The sequence below is a fragment of the Lutjanus erythropterus genome, chromosome 19, assembly GCF_056507025.1.
Source record: "Lutjanus erythropterus isolate fLutEry1 chromosome 19, fLutEry1.hap2, whole genome shotgun sequence".
NCBI lineage: Eukaryota > Metazoa > Chordata > Actinopteri > Lutjaniformes > Lutjanidae > Lutjanus > Lutjanus erythropterus.
Window position 1 is genome coordinate 25247224 of NC_139335.1, and position 12843 is coordinate 25260066.

A 12843-nucleotide genomic window follows, 5' to 3' on the forward strand; every position below is an offset into this window, starting at 1 on the left:
TAGTAAAATTTTGCCATGAGAAGAACAGACAGAAATGAAACAAGACTGGATGAGAAAATGTTTTAGGAGACACATCAACACAGGTTGTTTATTCTTCAGCCAGAACAGGAGGTGAGATTTTAACCGTCCCTCTGTGAACAGCAGTCTGCTGCTGGCTAACATTAGCCTGAAGAGCTACAAAGTTTACAGCTGTTCTGCAACATTGTCCGCTGCTCTGTCTCGTTGTAAACTGTCTGTCTTCTCTTTAATCTATTCATGGAATCTGTCACTGAAACCAACTTCATGCAAGCATGTGTCTGAGGTGTGTGTAGCTGTGATCAGCGCTGTGGTGGGTGTGATATCATGGTCAGTTTGTCTGCTGCGCACATGACGTGACCAGATCACATGTGTGAATATGATGGGCACAGAATCAGATATGTAACACTGACCGTCCGGTCACCAGCCAGGGCCGGTCACGCTGAAAACTGGCCGGTTCCAGTCTCTTGCCGGCCGATCAGTGCATCCCTAGTCCAGCCCACACAGAGCCCGTGCGTACATCCTCTGATGACAAAACTTACATCACACGGACACGACCCCAGTGGACCCTCACACACTCGCGGAATGTGCTGTATGCTATTTTTGTTGTTTTCATAGAAACAGCTTCATTTTTGGGATGAAAAAGTATTCTTACATGTAATTTATGCATATATGTAACCAAATTTGTAATTTCATCAAGCGGGATTAACAAAGCATGTCTTTCTACTTCTTCTTCGTTTGAATAAGTTACTTTTCTCAGTATGTAATGCTGTATCACTCCCCAACACTGCTAGAGGCAATATTGGATTTACATTGGATTTCAATTAAAATTCTATATTTTCCCTATTATACACATAGCTACATTTTATGTTTTTGTTGGAATATTATTTGTTCACTTTGACACATTTGGCTGTCTTCTCTGCTGTCAGGTTGTCAGATTCAAGTAGAAATTCCAAACTATTAATGCTTGGAAATGTGCAGAGCTGTTACCTCAGCAGAAAACTGAGTCCAAAGTCAGCCAGAGTTTTTTGAATGGGTATGAGAAGAGCAACGACCTAATAAATATGTCACAGCAAAACAGAAACCACATGGTGTACTCACAGTGGTATGCTCCCTTAACATGCAAAGTCAGAAAATTCAAATTAAGCCTTACTGTGGAATCCCGTTGTAACCAAATAAGATAGAGGTGAATTACTAGATAACATTTTTATCAGATCTGTGGTTTATGTAGAATGGCTTGTAGCCAGGACAAAAAACAACCGCAATATAATTTGATGTTGTGATGTTAACATATTCAAATTAGTTAAAAAATATTTAATAGGGGTTTCATGATCCTGAAATTCCATGACCCAATTCGACTTTAGATTTTAAGGTCACAATCCAATTGAAACAATTTTTTCAGCACCAACACCATTTAACAATAGATCACTGATTTTATGTCCTGAAAGCTGAAATCTCCAACTCTGAAGTCAGGCGTGCGGAAGAAGGCAGGGGTGGAGAGGAAAAGAAAAATTGTGAGAATTATTTATGTGTGTATTTACACACACATGCACAAGCAGGGCCTAAAAAGCATGAATTAAAAGAAAGATATTGAAGTGAAGGGACTCTCATTATCATCATGTGTTTCGTTTCACCTCCACTGCCTACAAGTGTGTGCCCTGCGCAAATTTTTTACCTAGAATGGCAAAGTGATGTCCCATGTATCGTGACATTGCCATCCTGACGGAAAAAAATCATGCCCCATGTGTCACCAGGTGCTTTTGCTGTTTGCACATATACTCTTTGAACCATTCAGCATTTAACTATATTCACCATGGTTAAAACCTTGCAGAGGGTTACCTGCTGCCATGTAGAGTGAGTGTTGCTGTAATGTTAACTAGGTATATTTGGTGATGTGCATGAATATGACATCTGCACTAGATGGAAACTATTTCATTAGACAGCTCAGGTGTATGACAGCAAAATTAGGAAATGTAATCTGTGTTGTGATCCAGTCCATTAGCTATTGGTTGTGTGTGAACCAGTGACATGATGGCACCAGATTTCCACACCCAACCATACTCCAAACTGACTGGACTGGCATCATGTCCTTTGCAATGTCATTATTTTCATTCATGCAAAACAAACTTGATGCATGCTGCTCCTGTGCCTGGTACACCGTTACTACTTTTGGTTGATACTGAAAAGTATTAACAGAGTTCTCAAAATCACGGTAATCAAACACAGTTTTAATGACAACTAAAATTTTAAACTGTAACTCTTATCATCAGGAAATTTCATGATTTACTGTGAAACCAGTAATCATTTCATCCCTCGCCATTAACTATAGGAATTTCCTACAGAGTAACCAAATAACATAGTTAATGTCCATCAGAAACTGAACATAAGTAAACTGTCCAATGCAAGAATGCAACAAGTCAAACCTATCCTTTATGTGTATGCGTGCATGCACAGTGTGAGGGTGTGTCTTGGCAAAACCTAGGTAAACTGTGATTAGCATTAAGGGTTAAGAAGCAGTATAGTGAGAACAGGTCTACCTTGCCAGACCCACACAGTAGAGTAAAGCTGATCTGGAGATAGAGGGGGTTGCACAACCAGGTGTATGTGTGTGTGAGTGTCTGTGACAGTTTTTTAAAAAAAAGAGAAAGAGAGGGGGAGTGTGCAACAGGGTGACATCAAGTTATCCAGCCGGTTTCTTCACCGTCCATTTACTTACTTTCAGTTCACAAACAACATACACCAGTAATTAATCCTCAACCACTCAGCTACCCGAGGATTAACTTCCTACAAGCCAAACTAACAATCGCATCAAGTCTAACCCAAAGAAAATCAAACCACTGACACGTGTGCCCAAAGCCCTGAAGTGACTGTGTGAGATGTGGATGTCTGATGAGCATCGAGTCTGAAGAAGGGAGGATAAGACAGGAGGCGAGGCCACCTTCTGATCGGCATGTCACCCCGCCTTTTGTCCTCCCCGGTCGGCCGTGAGACAAAGCCAAGTCAGGGAAGGGAGGAGGACAGTGATGATGCATCTGTCACCCACTGTGACAGACTGATCATCCTGACAATAGACAAAGCCCTGCCCCTCTCTCAGGCCACGTTTGTGCGTGTACTTTCAATAAAATACTCACATCGAGACACCAGCGTGCCCGACTATGTTTAAAAATAAATAAATAAGCCCTGACTCGGCTCAGTGTCAGTTATTGTATGCCTGCCTAGCAGCGGGGCTAGCCAATTGGAAGCGGAGCGAGTGCACAGACAGCGCCCACATCGTAAAGAATTCCCCAAAAAATCTCAACAAGTAACTCTAATGGACATCACTGTCTTGGAGACTCACAACAGTATGATCTAACTTACTCATCATCTCTATTTAACCAAGGTGCATCAGTAAAGAATACAAAAAGAATTAAGCCGCTCTTTAAAGAACACAAAACATAAAAATCACTGCGTTTCTCTGAACTGATGTGATTGATAGCATATAAGCTATAGTAGCTTTAGCTATTGTGATTTTTTTTTTCGCAATAACTCATATTTCAAAGTATTTGAGTCAAACGGGCTGTTTGGATTGCGAAACGGTGTTGGGTGTAGCAGAGAAGTTTAATACATCGAGAAGAATAACTAGCTTAGCCCACTTGCTAGTTATACTACGGCTAACGTTAGCAAGTTCAGTGCAAACTTGCGACAAGTAGTTGTCGGTCATGTCCAGAAGGGAACCTCATATCCGAGAAAGGTCTCGCGAGAGTGGACTAAATTTTTTATTTTATTTTTTTAATCAAACCATGATCTTTCCATCGCTTTACCCAGGTATTTATCACCGAGCCTTTGCAGATCATGACCACAGTATTGTCACGTTATAAAACATAATGTATTTGAATAGTGTGCACAGTAATCAAAGAAAGCGTATAATTCTCGCGAGAGTCCCATAATTAGGGTTCCCTTCTGGACACGGTTACAGTTGTCGTTAGCTAGCAAAATAAGCTAGCGAAAAGCGTTAACTTGCTACGATGATTTAATAAGTTAATTCACTTGGATGAAAAAGTGCATAAACCAACTTAAGTTTGTTTTAATCTATATTCTCTACTACTCCGTTTCGCTTCTGACTTTGATATTTACGTTCGGAGATCCAATTACTGGTCAGTGTGAATACCGAATACGTGATCAAAACTTGGCTTTGAAAAAAGTTGGATCAAAGCTAGCGAAGCTTACGTTAGGTTAGCCGGATTTCGCTGCTAGGGTCCAGCTAAAAATTCAACTGTTGACTACTCTATATCAAAATGTAATCCGAACCAAGCTTACCATTCACTGGGTTCACAGTCAGTCATACACCTAACATGAGATACACAACCATTCCGACCAGGTTCCAAACGTATTTTCTGTGTGTGAGACAGTCAACTAGCATGCTAAGCTAGTTAGCAATCCTTCAAGCTAGCAGTCAAGACGGGTGCTCGGTGGAGACATCACCAGAGCAAACTGGATTACAGGACACCCTGGAAAAACAAAACAACTCGACTGTCTTGAAAGCAGACGTTAACTTACCACATATTTCAGTCCACGTCGGCTTCTAGTGTTAGTCCAATGATATAAACCCATAAACGAGTTTCGCCAATGCCAAGGAAAAAAAACAAGATACAGTACTTATTTCGGCGTTCGGGGTGCTTGTTGCGCCTCCGCCAAGCTATGTGTTGCTAATGCTAAGCCAGCTAAAGCCAGGCTACACGTATCTCCTCCTCCAGAACATGGCGGGCAGAGTGGGAGGTGGGGAGCTGGGAAGGGTGTGACCAAGGAGGCTTGACTTGCCAGGGGCACAGAGAGACCCTTTACCGCCGCTGAAAACTATAGTCATGGCCCCTCAGCAAGTCAGATATCCAGCGTTACACCAACAGGGATGGCCTGCTCCATAGAGCCACACAGTCACCATGATGATGATTCATGTGTTTCATCCAAGTTTTTAACAGAGTGCAACAGAGTGGGCCTCAATGCTTTGGGAGTACGGGACTCCCAGGGATCTAGCTTTTTTGGTTTTTAACAAAATGTTACATATATTTTGATTTCAAATCTAAAATAGTTATGCTATAATTTAACAGTACATAACTCTTAATAAATGAAGGCTATATATAAATCTTCCTCCCTGCAGTCAAGCACACATCACCCACACTCATTAATGGCAACCGTCTCTCCCTAACCCAAGGGACATACATGAGGGAGTCCCTGATATATTTTCTATCTTGGAGTCCTTGGCTGAGAAAAAATGAGAGCCTCCACTATAAAACACATCACATCGTCTGTTCACATTGTCTGCCTCAGGATTGTGGAATACAAGGAAGATCCTGCTTTAAAACACAGTTCCTCTCTTTTGTTTGAGCAGTTTGGTGACTGAACAGAAATGTCAGGGAAATTAGGTTCTTCCCAGGAAGTTACTTGACTAAGTCCTTCCTTTTTAGAAAAAGAAGGCTTATTACGCAAGGAAGTGTGCATATCATGATTCGTCAATGGCAATGCAAAGGAGTGTGTGTGTGTTATACAGGTGTGTCACAAACATTGCAGGACAGCATTCCATCGCTCAGAGTTTTCCACTGTCTCTGTGCAACCGACCGTCTCATCAGCATTGTTTTAAATACAGGGCGGGACGCAGTCCTCACACACATTTCAGACACACGCGTAACACACTGTCGTTTATTCAAATCAGCACCTATGAATAGACATGAAACGTTTCCTGAAAAGTGTACAGTGAGCTATGAATAGACATCTACATGTGTAGATGGAGAGTGTGGTGCTTAAAAATAGAGCTAGGGATCATCTCTGCCAGCACAGACAGAAAAGTTGCCAACACCTGAACACCTGTGTGTAGATGGCTAATGTGGATTTAGTACAATGTTTTTTGGGCTTACTATTAATATGCTGAATCGCCTGGCTGGCAGTGACATTTTATTCTGGTCTTTTTCTTCTTTCATCCTGTCTGTCTTTATTTAGACTAACTCACTGGAGCTCCACTTTCTCTGTTCTGCTCAGAGCAGATGATAAGCCAAAGAAAGCCCAAGCCAAACTGATTTAGGTGTGTTTATTGGTCTCTGTGTAAGAGGAAAAAAAAAAGAAAGACAGACTTTAAGGTCCTTGTATGAACTGGCTATTCAAACAATACCTTTCTGCTTTCAGACACAATGGTTTTCCTGCTTGAAACAGAATACTGCTGACATTTGTGAGTAAGGATTCAAGAAAAACAAGTTATATTTCACTCTGTTTCTCAGCATTTAGTTACATATTGAGAGTTTAACTGTCACTTACTTCCTGGAAAAAAAAGATGGCAAAATTCTACAAATGTCAAGCCTATATTCAGCTGAATATAGTGCAAAGACAAGATATTTAATATTCAAACTGATTAATCTTTTTTTTCATGAATATACACTCATTCTGAAAAGCTGGGACAGGAGCGTGTTTACCACTGTGTTACGTTGCCTTAACCATTTGGCAACTAAGCACACTAATTGCTGGAGTTTTTCCCATTCTTGCTTGATAAACAACCTTAACAGTCTGGGGTCTTCAGTGTCACATTTTGCGCTCCATAATGCACCACACATTTTTATTAGACCACACAGGTCTGGTCTAATACTCAGTCTCTTTTACTACAAAGCCACGCTGTTGTAACACTTGCAGAATGTGTCTTGTGTCAACACTGTCTTGTTGAAATAAGCATGGACGTCCATGAAAAAGACAACATCTGGATGGCATCATATGTTGCTGCAAAACTATCATTCAGCATTAATGGGGCTTTCACAGGCATTTTCTGAGCATTACACAATTTTCCCTCTGTCTTTTTTTGCTCATTCCAACGTTTTGAAACATATTGCAGGCATCAATTTAAGAATGAGTGTATATTTATAAAAATAAAAATCCAGTTGAACACTAAATATCTTGTCTTTTCACTGTATTCTATTGAATAAAAGCCTGACAATTTGCAAATCATTACACTGTTTTTATCTTTGTACTTTGTGTTACTCATTACTAAACTTTTTAGTAACCTTAACATACAAATGGATCATTTTCTTAAATGAATGTATTTAACTGACAAGGAATTTGAGCTTATAACTGATCACACTAGGCTTAAAAGCATCCACAGCTGAAGCATAAGTCCTGAAACACATGGGAACAGTCAGAAGATTACAGAAGATTATGTACCAAAGCTGGTTTGTTCAACAACAGAGGTGACAGGAGCAGGGAATTATATCTTTGTGCTATGAAGTATATATTCTCTCACAAATGCAGCAGAAAAATACAAAATGAAAACAGGTGGAATTGCCCAAACAAGTGTGATACACCTTCCTTTGCAGCATGTGATCAAAGATAACCCTGAATGAAAAGTTCAAGGGTGCATCAGATCTCTGATTCAAGAACTCATTTCGCAAATAACACACAAAACAAAAGCAACAGTCACAAATTTCCCCTTGACATATAAGACTATTTACCGATGCCTGATATCACCTTGTCTCATAGTTAATGCTTTCTAATCATGTCTGCCTCAGTGTTATCATTCTTACCTCGGTGTATTATCGAGCCTATACAAGCTTGTGCAAACCTCCACTGGGGACAAAATATTTGAAATTATCAGTAAATGCATTTAAGGTGAGGCATGTCATGCAGTGTGTGTGTGCAGGATCAGATCACATCAGTCCCCTGCAGCTCCAATTCCAGCCAACAGGAGGCAGGAGTGTTCTACTTTTCGATCAGAGGATTTAATTGCAATTTCAAGGAAACTTTGGAGGTCCTTCTGACTGAACCCCTGCAGCCATGTGTGCCCTTTAATGTGTGATTAACACTAACGGCTCCTGATTTTAAAAGTCATTAGAGCTAATTAACATTAAATACCACAGCCTGCCTGCGTTCATATAATTACCCCCATTCACAACACTTAAGCCCTATTAGAGACTCACTGGGCCCTTGGCTTCCCCTGCTGCACCCTTAGGTGTAATGCACCGACCAGCATATTTCACAAGGAAGTATTATCATTGAGCTGAGCAGCACAAAACACCTGAGGCACGTCCCAGGTCTGTTCAATTGCCTCCATCCGTCCCTCACTTGTGTCCTTTAGTCCCTCCCACCGAAGATTCTGGAGAGATGAGTGGACACGATGCGAGGAGAACAAGGACACGAGGAAATGTGTTTTTTTTAAAAAACATAAAAACACTTGCACTCTGTATTTATAGTGTCACTGTGTCTGTTAATGTTGTTATATTATTTATTCATTATTTGCACCGGTGTTTATTCTGATCGTTAATTATTCAGAATATGATTATTTTGTATTTTGAACACTCGAAATGATTTATTAAGTTAAATGTTTCAGGGAAAATTAAAATGATGTAACCCGACGCTCTGGAATGATCAGCCTCACCTGTGATTGAATGAAATGACGATAAATTATGCAAAAACTGTTTCTCACATCCCATCCGTGACTTTAGTTGTGATCATAATATATATTTAAAAAAAATAATAATAACGGGGAAATAATGAAGAGAAAACAAACTGTCTCTAATAAATGAAGAAGGTTGTTTGTGGTGATTTTTAGTGATGAGCTGATGGGCTCTGACTGTGCGTATCCACACTCCACCGCCTGAACCATTTATTTTTTTCAGATTTCAGAACAGGGTCTTTAATGTGTGTTGTATTTAAGTCTGTTTTTCTTTTAATTATTTACTTTAATGATTAGAAAAAGGTGCCACAGACGCAGAAGCTGCGCGCAGCTTCTGTGCCATGTGCGCAATTGCGCACCGCTTCTCTTCTGGGGAAGAGACGCTTCCACCTGTGATCCATCCGTTATTAATCAGAAACTTAATTTTTATGAAACGACCCGTCTGATCCGCGGATTGACCTAAATCTGAGCATCACGGACCTGCAATTAATTAAGATTTTATGTGGATGGTGAGGAAATAAATTAAACATGAAACTTGGAAGTGAAACAGTTTAATCTGTTAATTGTCTTCACTCCGGTATGAAACTCCTGTCATGTTTTGATCTATCAGATCAGTCTGATCAGATGCAGCTTCCAATCAGTAAATAAAGGTGTGTGTCAGTCAGTCAAAAGACTTCCATGAAGGATGCTCTCGCGTATCCTCGCTCCTCGATTCTCGCGCCTCTGAAGTAAGAGACTGGAGACCAGCCGGCAAGATGGAGGAACAGAAGAACTTCCGGTTCGAGCGAGGATCGAGGACCGATGAAACGACAAATAAAAGACCTGGGACGTACCCATGGGCTTAATGAATGAACATTTTTATTACAATACCGCCCTCTACTGATGATAGCTGGCTATGACCATTTTTGGTGCAACTGTTTATAATTCAAATCCCACAGCAGAATGAACAACCAAAGCTCGCATGAACCTGAAACAGATTTAAGTGTAATAGGTCGTTATATCAGCCCAAACTCTGCAGCAACATTCAGTGTACTTTTTAGGACTAATAAAATGAACGTATAGGTATTACCTGTACAGACATCCATTAATATACAAACAAAATGTTATCAAAAATTGCACAGTTCTAATTTTATGAGAATGTCATATAATAATCCCGCTGTGTGTAACTGTAGGGGTTGATTCAAAGCCGCCATAGAAAAGGGCACTTCTTCTTCACGTCTGACATCTCCCCACTGTTGCCCTCACAAGTTAATTAATTGTTCCCCCCAGCGCAGTCCCATCTCAGTGCATTGGAAGAGCCATCATGAATGAATTATAGGCAATATAATGTTTCCAGTCCAGATTATTACTTTGTTGTATAAGAGGAGACGTGTTGATGGGACAGGTTGGTACCAGACTGATAAAATAGGAACAGGGAAGTAGGTGTCCTCAATCTCCCACATTGTTTCTTTGTGATTAGTTTTTCTACAGCACTTAGAAATGATAACTCCCTTTGTAATGTACAGTAGAGTCCCTAATGGAGATACTGCAAAAAAACATAAGCACCATATGTATAAAATTATTTTGAATGCCTCCATAATATGATTTATAATGAGAGTGAATCCTGAGGCTATTATGAAGTGCCTATAAAAACTACTGACTTTTTATGTTTACTAATTTAGTAACATTTAATTTTTAGGAATGTGCATAAGGCTATCATTACTCTGTCATAACCATATCATAACACCTGTCATGAACATGAAGGAGCATTTATGAATGTTTATGTCTGTTGTCATTTAGTATCATTTGGTCAATTATGTCACTTCTAAAGCAAATATGTATTTGTTATGACAACTTGACATAGTGAAACTTAAAGAAACTGTGTAGTTTCATGTTGTAACATTACATTGTACTGTCATAGGTGGTTGACATTGGCTGTCATTAGCCCAAGTGTGTCATGCCATCAGAGTTAGCTGATGGACAGATAGCGATTAGCTACGTTACTTGTTGCATAGCTAAACAAGCTAACGTCAGCTACAAATAACAGCAGACAGTGGTTAGCCTTCTTTAGCAACATGTAAGTGAGCTATGTGCTGTCTGTCCATCATCAGCAAATTCTGTGAGCTGAATCACCTCTGTACTGCACTCTGTCCTCAAACTGTTCTCATAACATTTAACAACATCTAAATGTGTAAAAAGAGGTCTGATAGTCGCTGCATGAACAACTGGTGCATAAGTTTGGAAACCTACTAAGTTATGTATAAATTGGAGAGGAGGAAAGACTGGCAGGGTTCAGTGTTTGGCCTGCAGTGGAACACGTGGTTCCAGACGGCACCGAAATCAGCAGAAAAGCAGAGGAAGACAGAAAGCATGAAACAGGATAATGTATAATACCTGCCAGTCCTGCCAGATTATTAGCTAAATCTTTTCACACATGCAAATGGTATTATGTTCGCTAGGGGCTGCTGTAAATTCTACCTGGAGAAGGTGAGCAAGAAGAAAAGAGCACTTAACAGCTTTACCAGTCGACATTCACTCATTTTTAGGTCACACAGCCGACCTGATGAGGCAACGTCTGCAAGGTTAACTTGAACCTTTTTGTTATCAACTACTATCAGTGATAAAATTGCGATTGTTCCAGTTTTGTGTTCATGGAGAACAGACAAAATCACATCCTGGAATCTATAATTCAGGAACTCTCAGGGAATCAGTCTGTCTTTTTTTGTTTGCAGACACTATCAGCTCATCGCTGCCGTTAACAGACTCTCGAGTGAGTATCCCATACACCACAAAACTAACTGATGTGATCTGAACCAACAGCTACAGAGGAAACATTAATAATACACAGTGTTAATTTTACTCAGCCATAACAGAGCCATATTAATTCAAGCACAGACAGCTTTTCCTGCATAACTTAATAGCGTATTTGATTTGATTTTTCCAGTTTTTAATTAATTGAAAATCCTAAAAGTAAAAATACAAAGATGTTTCATTTATAGATTGCAAATATTCTTTACCACAGCTATAAGCCTCCCCACGCTTTTGCAACCACTGTGGTTTCAATATCACTGCAGGCACTTCAATCCTCGTGAAACTGCTGATGCAGGAAGTGGTCAATTATGTTTCCACAAAAAACACTCTAATCAACAGACATGCTGTGAGTAATCATTTTTTATGTCTCACAGGTTTGCCAGGATGGGCACAGCAGTGTGCATTTACGCATTTAACGTTATAACTTTAGTTCAGTCGTCGTGAGCCAGGCCCTGAAAATTGGACCATGGACACAATCTGTGAGGAATAACTCTCATGGTGTTTCTTGGCAAGATTTACACCACTAGTGTTAGAAAATATATGATGGCATTGCACCAGTAGTAGCTTTATGTGTGCTCTCATGCATATATAACACTACCCGAAAATTACAATTTCTGAAAAGTGATTAATATGTATGTTCAACCTCGTCGTATTCTGTCATTGGTGATCCATAAACACTGATATTTGTCACAGTGATAGATGAGTTAATTTTTCATCTGTTGAAATTCTACATAGAAAACTTTGCCTCATTACAGTGCCCATTTTCAGCAGAGTGAATTCTTTCATGTTGAGAAAAATATTTCTGTTTAATTTAGAAAATTCAATAAATTTCCTTGGACACTTAATCACAGAATCAGATCTGTAGCGGCTTTATTCAGGGACTCATATTACTTTTTGTGTAAATTCTTTATTAGCATCCCTCAAATCAAAACAATCTCAAGCTTTTGTCACAGCATACAGAATTACAGTACAATTAAATACAATTTAAAAGATGTAAGACAAAAAACACAGGAGTCAGCTATGTAGGAAAGGAGAGGTTCTGCTAGCTTGCACAGAAAGTCAGTAGAAATTTCGTTCAGAGGGCAACTTTTTACTTTTACACTTTGAGTACATTTCAGAGCCTGTACTGTTTTTTTTTTTACACAAGTAACTGTATTTCTACTTAAGTAAAGAATGTGTGTACTTTTGACATCTCTGACAGCTAGGTGTTTGCAGATGGTGGAAAGCAACTACGGCATCTGGCTCTAAAATCTGCTGCCGCCTCGATCTCATGAGGTTATCTTTGTGCACGAGCAAATGGCGTCATATCAAGTTGGGATCGAGTCCAAGTCTGAAGTCTAATCTAACTGGCATGCATTGTGCGGCGATGGCCTATGATCGATTCTGTGCAGGCCTGGCTCATATTGAATGAGCCTAATGTGAAAGTGCCCTCTATGGGTGCCCTTAATAATGGAGTAAAAGTGATGGAGTGCCCTCTGGGAAACCCTTTCAGGTGGAGAAAGCGCGATTCAGTGTCGTATAAGCTGCCGACATGCTAGAAAATTATTTGGTTAAACTGAGTCACATAATAAAACAACTTTAATCTTAACTAAGATTTGGAACTGTTTCAACATAATACATCATGAGTTTCTGCACCC

At 39.8% G+C, this 12843-nt stretch overlaps 1 protein-coding gene across 3 annotated transcripts in view; it reads right to left on the minus strand.

The window, feature by feature from the left end:
- The window catches only part of epn2 (epsin 2), a 28215-nt gene extending 23456 nt beyond the window's left edge, over nucleotides 1-4759 (minus strand). For 2 of the 3 annotated variants that reach the window (XM_084743424.1, XM_084743422.1), the window contains exon 1: nucleotides 4552-4759. The gene's annotated coding sequence lies outside the window, so the exon portion shown is untranslated. The remainder of the gene's footprint in view (nucleotides 1-4551) is intronic. The other variant, XM_084743423.1, reaches the window with a different exon arrangement.
- Between the last annotated feature and the right edge of the window lie 8084 nt (nucleotides 4760-12843).